The sequence below is a fragment of the Amblyomma mixtum genome, chromosome 5, assembly GCF_055824585.1.
Source record: "Amblyomma mixtum isolate Tamu chromosome 5, ASM5582458v1, whole genome shotgun sequence".
In the NCBI taxonomy this organism is placed as follows: Eukaryota; Metazoa; Arthropoda; class Arachnida; order Ixodida; family Ixodidae; genus Amblyomma; species Amblyomma mixtum.
This window is the reverse complement of record NC_143016.1, coordinates 75,343,579-75,353,175: the sequence shown is the minus strand read 5'-3', so window position 1 is coordinate 75,353,175 and position 9,597 is coordinate 75,343,579.

Here is a 9,597-nt window from a genome sequence, read left to right as displayed (position 1 = left end):
TATTTTTATCTTTCTGATAAAGAAATAGGAGTAAGAGCAAAAGGCGAAATGCCTGACGATGGCTCTTGCCCCTTACACAGATGGCACAAAGTCACTTACCATATAATTGCGTAAAAAATTTCATTACAATACTGTAGAACGCAGTACGATACAAAACAGTATCACACGGTACAGTACAGTACAATACAATACAACAGGAAGATACAAAAACGAAAACTCACTCCATGAGAGTACAAACTAAGGACACAAGCGCAACAAATTAAGTGAATTTTATGTTGTTTCCAATTAACAAAGCTCTAAGTTCTTTTGTTTGCCTCTGAATTGCTGCAAGATGCTGAGGTGTACTGCGGTTTCTTGTGTGTTTATATCTTTAAGGCGTACCGCAGCGGTGGCCTAGTGGTTGAGCATGCGTCTCGCATGCGTGAGGTGCGGGGTTCGATCCCCAGCGGTACAAGCTTCCCCTGGCCTGGTGCTCGGCTTATTTAGGGTGAAATTCTTGGGAAATGGGTCTTTGATACCACCCTGAGAAAACGAAAATGCTATGTGCCATGACGCTCTTTGGTCTCAGATGCCCTCGCGGCATAAAAATTCGTCATCGTCATCATATCTTTAAGGCGAAGGCGTTGAACGGCCCGCACCAAAACTAGTGTCGTTGTCGGCGTCCACGAAAAGCTGTCCAGAAAACCCCCAAGGAGGTCATTAGCGAAGGAAAAAAATTCCTTCCGAAGGTGCGGGGAATTGTACCAAGGACCCTCAGATTGTGATCTGAGCTCGTAACCCATACATGCCACCGCTAGACCACGTTGCTTCTTGGCGAATAAAGGTGAACCTAGTGTAGGCGGTGCCTGACGACTGTATGCTAATTAGCAGGCGTGGCATTAGAAAGGAAAGAAAATAAGAACATACATTCAAAAATTAATGTTTTCGCCTTCAGAGCACGTAGTAGTCTTAAGTGCTCTCCCTAATTTTATTGTTGACGACGTGCTCTTATTGCATGAAATTTCCTACTGTATTGTATTTTCATGTAACCCACTCCTGCTATAGCCGGTAAATGAGGCTGCAGCATTTTAAAATAAATAAATCTATTGCGGACTTAATGATAGAGTTCTCAAATGCCGCAGCGGGGAACCCCACTAGGGTATACGTAAAAGAAAATCAGAGCATTAACTCAATGACTGCCATGTTATACTTACAGGATAATTGCCGTTCACTACTGATCCCAAAGAATAAACTGTTGGCATTTCTGAGTAGGTGGTTGTGAGCTACGTACGAGACAGTTTGTAAATCTACCTCAGAGGAAACATGCTACACCCCCTGGACCCTGCCGCGGCATCCAGTTTTACAGAGGCCACGTATGAGCATATGAAAGCTGCCACACGAACGACCTGCGTCGGGGCGCTGAATTTTTTCATTCTGCGCAGTCCGATCACAGCAGCATGCTATGCAGCGTCGGAGTGGGTCGTGCATTTGAAATAGTAATCGAAGAAAGCTATACGTGAAACCTTATTCAAACTATACGCGACATTTCTTCGAAAACTATTCTGAAACGTGAGAATATATTCGATTCATTTCGAAAAATTCTGGACACGCGTTATTTGATTCGTTAAGCGAATCGAATAGGAGGATAGTGGATTCGCTGTTCAAAAATTTCGAACATTCGGAGGCCCCTAGTAGTCTGCCTACGCTATATCGCGCACACTCCTCTCACTGCCAACTCCCCGCGCGCTCTCCATCTATACCCTCGCGACTCGCACTACTCACGCTTACCGCACCTTCACCCCTCCCCCACCCCTCCCCCCTTCCGTTCCTTAACTACCGACGCTGACCCCGTACACACCTACTCAACACTTCACTTCACTATTTTTAACTATCACATCCTTCATTACCCCATCGTTTCATCAGCCGTTGTGTGCAGAGCATACTGAGGAAAAATTGGTGCGATCCTAGCCTGATGCTTCAGATAATTACAACTTAAAATGTAGTCTTTTTTTTTCTGTCTGCGAACTCCATGCACAATAATTGTACGAGGCTAGAGCATTCATTATTAAAAATGAAATACAGTAAAGTACGCATAGAAAAGGATGTTAAGCAAGAGCAAAGAAATTCATGAATAAACTGCAAAGCTCACAGCTGTGCAGCTGTGAAGATCATGAATTCCACAACGGAGCACAGGGAGGCCTCCTATGCAGCCGTTGACTTCGGGATCTCCTCCGGTAATTACCGAAATGTGGGTGCATATTTCATGATGCTGATGATAACCTGATCTGAAAGACACCTTCTGTGCTTTTAACGCTCTCCGATGCGGACAAACGCGGGCATGTCCCTTATACTGCTTATCTGGTGTTCTTAAGCGACGGAAATGTTTTCTCACCTGGGTGCTAGGTCCGGTTTGAGGACTTTCTCTCAGAGGTGCTCGCAAGCTCCCCGGAACTGGTATCGCCTAATGTTTTTTTTTGTTTTGTTCTTATCTATTCTGTCGTCCACCGCTGGAACCGGCTGATCCTGGTAATAGCAGGTGACGAGGAGCCGCCTAAGCTAATTAATAAATGCGGGACCCAAAGTGTAATAAAATTAGGAGAGAGTCATCGTGTGATCCCGGACCAGCTGCGGTAGTTTACGAAGGTTATTTTCTCTCTTTATTCTTTTATTTTTTCACTGGCCAGCTTTTCCTGTGTATCTATGATGTTAAGTAGGACGTTACTAAGAGTGTACCGGAGGTAGAGGCTCCCACGTGTTGCTAGCGCTCTGCGCTAATGCCCCAGGCGATAACTTAAAATGGTAGAGGAGTAGAAAAGAAACTGGGAGAAGAAGAATAGTTCGAAGATGTATCCCCATGTTCCGCACCAACAAGGTTCTGCAGAAGCAGCGAACATTACGTAAAAAGTTTTCTTGATTGCAAAGCAGTCTCTGTTCGTTATTTACCATTAAGTACCCAGTTCTTCATTCGTAAACAAAGGCTCGTGACGCCTACGGCGAATGACGGAACTTGTATGAACCCATCCAGTCGGAAAATGAAAAGTATTTTCCTCTCCTGTAATTTAAAAGTTTGGAGTCGACAGGGCGTATTCGGATAGCGCGCCTCACAGTTCAGTAGAGAAACTCGTCGCTGACGCGTTAGTTACTGCCACCTTTCGTCAACAGAACAAAAGTCAACCTTCGTAAATATACCTCCGCGCTGAATACTCTGTTGTTCTCGAGTCGGAGGAGCATGAACCGGCTACGCATACCCTCCAAACCTTTGTGTTCGAGACCTGGTGCGCGCGAACGCAGCGCGCGAACACGACACCGAGGATGATCGTTTTCTGTGGCGTGCTTGCTCACTGAGGCGAACGAAGAGGGCGAAACAGAGAGAGTGAGTCTGGAAAGAACTTTCCCTAGACCACCCGCACACGTTTGCGCAGTGGTAGGCACTGGACCGTGGCTAATGGCATTAGTTCAGGCAGTCCCACTTCCGCTACAACGTCCGAGCTTTGAATAGAATCTCTCGTGTGCGGCCGCTCCGAGATGAGGATACGCGCCTCCCGTGCGTTAGAGGAATACGCGAATGAAATCTTTGACAAAGCGTTCATAAAACATCCCCCTGGGGGCCTAGTGCTTAGAAACGAATGCGACTGTTGACAGTTCTTGCCTGCTGTGTTCCACCACGCGAACGAGTGCAGGCCGGGGCTCTTTCATCCTACTCTGTGACGTGTTGATATGAGTCGGACGCCTAATATGCCTGTAAGGTAAGGACATGGGTGGAGGAGTAAGCTGGGCAACCATACAAACTGAAGGCAAACTGAAATTGTGAAGTCAAGATTGCATACAAGCTATAGAATTCCTTGAATAACTTTCTAATACCAGATCTTTGAGAGAATACCATGACATATTAAACTTATTGAATTGCACACAATATACATAGGGACTGAATTGGTTAAAATAAAAAAAGAAGCCATAAAAGCGTGCCAAGTTCAACGTTAGAAAATCGGTTTTAACCGAACGAGGTAAATATTGTTGACATGCACGCTGCAGTTAGCTGGCCTCGAGTAGGAGTTACACTCAGTTAAAGGGAGAAGTGTGGGAAATGGGGAGGCCAGAGGCGTATTGAGATGGTGTACTGCGGATTAAGTAGCGCAACTGTGCGTTTGGTGTTATTGCTACGCTACCTGGCACTCCTCAGTAGGCTGGGAGACTTCACCTCGCAGCCAAATGTCGTTTGCTGGCGTAGCGCTGTTCAGTGTTCATTGTCATCAACTGCTTGCAGGCTTTACTTGGTTAAGCAGGTGTCGCCACTAGAATTAATGACACTCGAAACCGTGCATAGGCTACATGAAAAATTCTCGCTTCAGTCCGTGCTGCGCCTAGTCTCCTACTAATTTGTAGAAATGCACGCGTACATGCTACGCCGTTTTTTCTCACACACCGAGCGTTGTCCCTAAAAACGCATTCCCAGCAATTCTGTGCAACATCTTTTTTCGACGGGAAATATTTTACGAACGCAATTTTTTCATATATTGTTATATTTCACTATAACAATCAATACGTTCGCAGGTCTCCTCTCTGCAGGCTTACATTTCTTGTTATGAACGATTTTGCAGTCGTCAAAAACATCCCTCATTGGTTTTCTATGGCAGTCTACTCGATACTAGCGATGGAAAAACTTTAGAAGAAAGATTTCACTGCACATTGGTAGGATGGGCCATTATTTTCAATATTTTCGTAACCATACCTTACAACATTTCAATGTTCAATATTTTTGTCCAAGAAAGCTGGACTTGTACTGATTTCACTTGGCGGTGTCGCCAAGGGTGACACCAATTGATCCTCGGTAACGTCAAGCGAATCCTCGTCCGCTGGTAAGGCATAACTCGCTTCCGCGTGTCCAAGGGCGCCGTGTAGGCCTGGTTGCAGTCCATGCTGGAGATGCTACTGCGTAAGATCTACCGTTCTCCATTCTCGCCAAGTGCTTGCGAAGGCGATCCTGATGTCGCTTTGCTACAGCGTTTCTCGTTTCCGAGCTCTTCTCCTCTCTCAATGAGGTTTTGTATAGTCCGGGAGTTTATGGTGCACTCGCTTTGACCTCACCATCGAAGCGGTCGCAATACTGGCTGCAGATTAGGGGTAGTGGGGCGAGGGGAGCCTCGCTCAAGCGGAGCGGTAAAAGGTTTCGACGCTGGAATGACGACCACCATGGGTCGTATAAGGAGCTCGGCTTTCGTCCGATCGAGGCGACCATGCTGCGCCGTTCATTTGACGCCTCTTCGAAAGCCGCATCACGCTGAAGACGTTTGGAACTGTTTGGCAGCTTCTGAAGACCGCGAGTTCCACTCGGGAAGTCCTATTTATTCAATAGTTTGTGTTTTGTCTCGTACTTACTAAGCTTTGTCCCCTCGCATTGATCGGGGAAAAGTTATTTCCTTTAGAGCGAAAGCTCTATCACTGCATGTCTCCCAAGGTCAATCTTGATGCACGTTTGACCTTGAGGCCCCGGAGCGCAGACAAACCACGTGACTCGCCAAGCAGAGGCGCACCTGCGCACGCTCGTCGGCTCCGCCGCTGTGATACCACGTGATTAGGAGAGGGCAGGCTGGGAGAGGCACAGCTGCGCGCGCTAGCCGACTTCGCCGTTCTGACACCACGTGACGAGGAGAGGGAGTAACAGTTGCTACGCCGGTGGTTACTCCTTCACTTTCGCCATGGACGAGGGTGGTGGTGGTGGTGAAAACATTTATTAATCGTAGAGAGAGGTGTTGGGGGTCGTGACCTGAAGGGTCACGCCCTTACAACCACTAGGTGGGATGCCTAGTAAGGCACACCATTGGCGTTTGCCGCAGCCCGGGCGCGCCGCGTTAAGGCCCTTTGGGCCTCGAGGGTGCAGCAACCGGACAGGGTCGCCTCCCAGTTCTCTCGGGTGGGGTTCGGGATAGGGGGTAGGGATGGGTTCTGCTGGCAGGCCCACACCATATGGTAGGTGTCAGACACCTCCCCACAGTGTGAGCACCGCCCGTCGAATTTAGGATCGAAATGCTTTAGAATTGCCGGGCACAACGTCGTGTTGGTGAGCAGGCGCAGGAGCACCCGCTCGTTGACCTTCCCCAGCCCTTTGCATGGGGTGGGAAGAGTTTGGTGCGTGGATTTGTAAAAATCGCATATTTCCTTAAAAGTGTAAATCGGATTGAAATGGAAGTCCTGGTCGGCGTCGGGTCCCGTGGGAAATGCCCGGAGAGAGAGCGCGCGGGCGGCGGCGTCGGCTGCCTCATTTCCGTGGACGCCTTGGTGACCTGGAGCCCAAACGATAGATCGGTGCGCGGGATCCGAGTCTCGGCTACAATTTTGGTAAATACGATAAGCTAGGGGAGTAACCCACCCTTGCGTGACGTTTCGACAAGCCCCTCGTGAGTCGGTGATTATGTATTTGGAGGAGGTGTCCGAGGCTGCCAAAGCGATGGCAACCTCTTCTGCGTGAATTGCTGACTGGGCCTTGAAAGTAAGGGCGTCTACTGTTTTACCCTCGTGGACGACCGCGGCCGTGTACCATCCCCTGGAGTCCGGGCCGGACGCGTCCACGTAGAAGACTCCTGGTTTGCTCCGAAAATGGCGGTCCAAGGCTTCCGCCCGCGCCAGGCGCCTGCCATTATGATCCTCTTTGGACATATTGGTGGGGAGAGGCCGCACGTGGAGGGCGCGTCTCCAATGTACGGGAAGGCGGCATCTCTCCTCTGTGAATTGAGTGTGCTGGATGTGTAGTCGGGCTAAAAGGCGGCGACCCGACCCTGTCTTTGTGAGACGAGTGTATTGGTTGTTGAGGTGGGCCTCCCGAAGCTCCCTAAAAGTGTTCAGCATCCCCAGTGCCATAAGACGGCTGGTAGTGGTAGAAACTGGGAAGTCCAGCGCTCGTTTCATGATTTTGCGGAGGATGACCTCGAGGGAATCCTCCTCCTGTTTCCGCAGGTGGAGGTAGGGAGTCGAATGCAAGATTCGACTGGTCACGAATGCGTTCGCCAGCCGCAAGGCGTCTTTGCATCGTAACCCACCGCGCTTGTTGGAAACCCGGCGGACCATGCGGCCCACCTGGTCCCCCACCTGCCGGAGCTTGGCGAGTGTTGTGTCGCAGCGTCGCTGGTTGTGTATGAAGAGTCCAAGGACTCTGATTTCCTTGGATTCGCGAATGGGACCGCTTTGCAACGAGAGATTGATTTGGGTCGAGCATGTGCGCGAGGGACGTAAATGCACGAATTCCGATTTCTGCGGGGAGCATTGCAGACCACAGTCTCGAGCATAGAGGTCCACTATGCTGGCGGCCGTTTGCAGGCTAGTCTCCATATCCCCCAGGCGTCCTTGCGTAGCCCAGATGGTGATGTCGTCGGCGTATAGCGCGTGCTGGACCCCTTCGACCGCACCAAGCAGGGCGGGTAGGCGCATCATGGCAATGTTGAATAGCAGAGGGGACAGCACCGCGCCTTGTGGAGTCCCCCTCGTGCCGAGCAGGAAAGGTCCGTGCTCTTCGTCCTGTATTCGGATGTAGGACAGTCTGTCCGTGAGAAATTGTTTAACGTAATTGAAGGTATTGGCGCCGCAGTGAGTTTGACTCAAATGTGTGAGTATGACCTCGTGAGTTACGTTATCGAACGCTCCTTTCAGGTCGAGCGCAAGGACAATTTTATCGTTTTGGGGGTGTGTAATGGGGTTCAAGATTTCGCGGTCGAGTTGGAGCAGTACATCCTGTGCGGATCTATGTGGGCGAAATCCGAACATGGTGTCCGCGAAGGTGTCGTGTTGTTCGAGGTACTCGGACAGCCGATCCCGCACCATCGTCTCCATCAATTTTCCCACACACGAGACAACCTCCGCCCCATCTCTCTCACCATGGACGAGGCGGGCGCCGTGTGTGTCAACTCTTCGGCGTCGCTTTCCAGCCGCGTCCGATCATCCAGTAGGCATAGCTCGCCGAGGTGTACTGCAGAGGAAGCGAGCTAAATGAGCCGCTGGAACCGAGGAGCAACGAGAAGCTAGACTTGCGAAGCAACGGAACTGAACTTTCGCTCTCTATAACTAGGTTTAGAAGAGTTAAACCTCACCAAGGTTTTCTTGCTGTTTTGAGTACGTATTTTGCCCCCATTTATGGTAGTCTGACATTCTTCCCAAATGAGATGCGTTTAACATCTTTTCAGCTTTTTTTTTGTCCTTGTGAAGGCTCTCTCTCGGCAGGTACAAGCATTGCTATTTTTTTTTTGGTGCCTAACAAGAAAAAGGGTGGATTGGATTCAACTCAACGAAGAAAAATGTACAAAGTTCGTTTCTTCACAGTGGCGTTCATGTTTCAAGGGATTTTGTTTCTTCCAGGGCAACTCCGAGGAAAGGCTGCACTGTCTTGATTGATGAGGTCGTCGCAGCGCACCTAAGCGAGTGAGAAACTGATGCCTTCACGCAGACCTTCCGTGGAACAAAACATGTTCTTTAATGCGGATTCCTTCCTATTTTGTGCATGAAGTTGTTGGGGGCCTTCAGGAAGCTGCATGTGAACACTTTTAGTGCTCGTGCCCTATAATTCTGAGGAAAAAAAAATTTCCCGAGTCTAGTAAATTAAAACAAAGAGAAAATATGAGCAATATTCAAACATAACTATTCTGGGACAGGTTCTTCGTGACTGCCTTTCTCGCACTAAATGAGTGTAGTGGAGCTGCGTAAAAGCCCATGCAACGCGCAAAACAGTCACGGAAAAGATTGAGTGCGCTTATCTGCAAGCAGCAAAAGACTGCAGGCAACCTTCTCATGCTACTCAAATGCCCTGGATTTTTTGTTACAGACTTCACCAGAGGGTGTGAGCGATTGGGGCACAACTTTGGATTTTGCTTCCTTGATTGATGAGCAAGTCTGCGCCTGTATTCGTGGCGCGGGAGCGCTGTTGCAGGCCGCGTTGTTGCACGTGCGTTTATTATTCTCGGTGATTTTCTGTTAGTGTTTTTTTAGATTGAGCGAAGGGTCGCGATCCAAAATTGGCAACTGCCTCAGAGCAGTGAATTAGGATGGAAACAATAAACAAATGGAGAGGATATAATGTAGGAGAAGCTAAGGCTTGGTGTTTATAGCTCACCTACTGGGCCCAGCAGAAATCAACACATGGGACATGGCATCCGTTATTGCGGCAGAGCAGAACGGTAGGTCTTAAAGTTAACATGCAGAAAACCAAAGTAATGTTCAACAGTCTAGCAAGGGAACAGCAGTTCACAATTGGTATCGAGGTGCTGGAAGTGGTAAGGAAGTACGTCTTCTTAGGGCAGGTAGTGGCCACTGATCCAGATGATTAGAGGGAAATAACCCGAAGAATAAGAATGGGGTGGAATGCATATGGCAGGTTCTCTCAGATCATGAATGGCAGTTTACCAGTATCCCTGAAGAGGAAAGTATATAACACTAACATTTGTATCTTGCCAGTAGACACCTATGGGGCAGAAACGTTTAGGCTAACAAAGAGGGTTCAGCTTAAGTAAAGGGCAACACAGCGAGATATGAAAAGAAAAATGATAGGTGTAACGTTAAGAGACCGGAACTGGGCAGCGTGGGTGAGGAAACAAACGCGGGTTAATGGCATCCTAGTCGGTATCAAAAGGAAGAAAT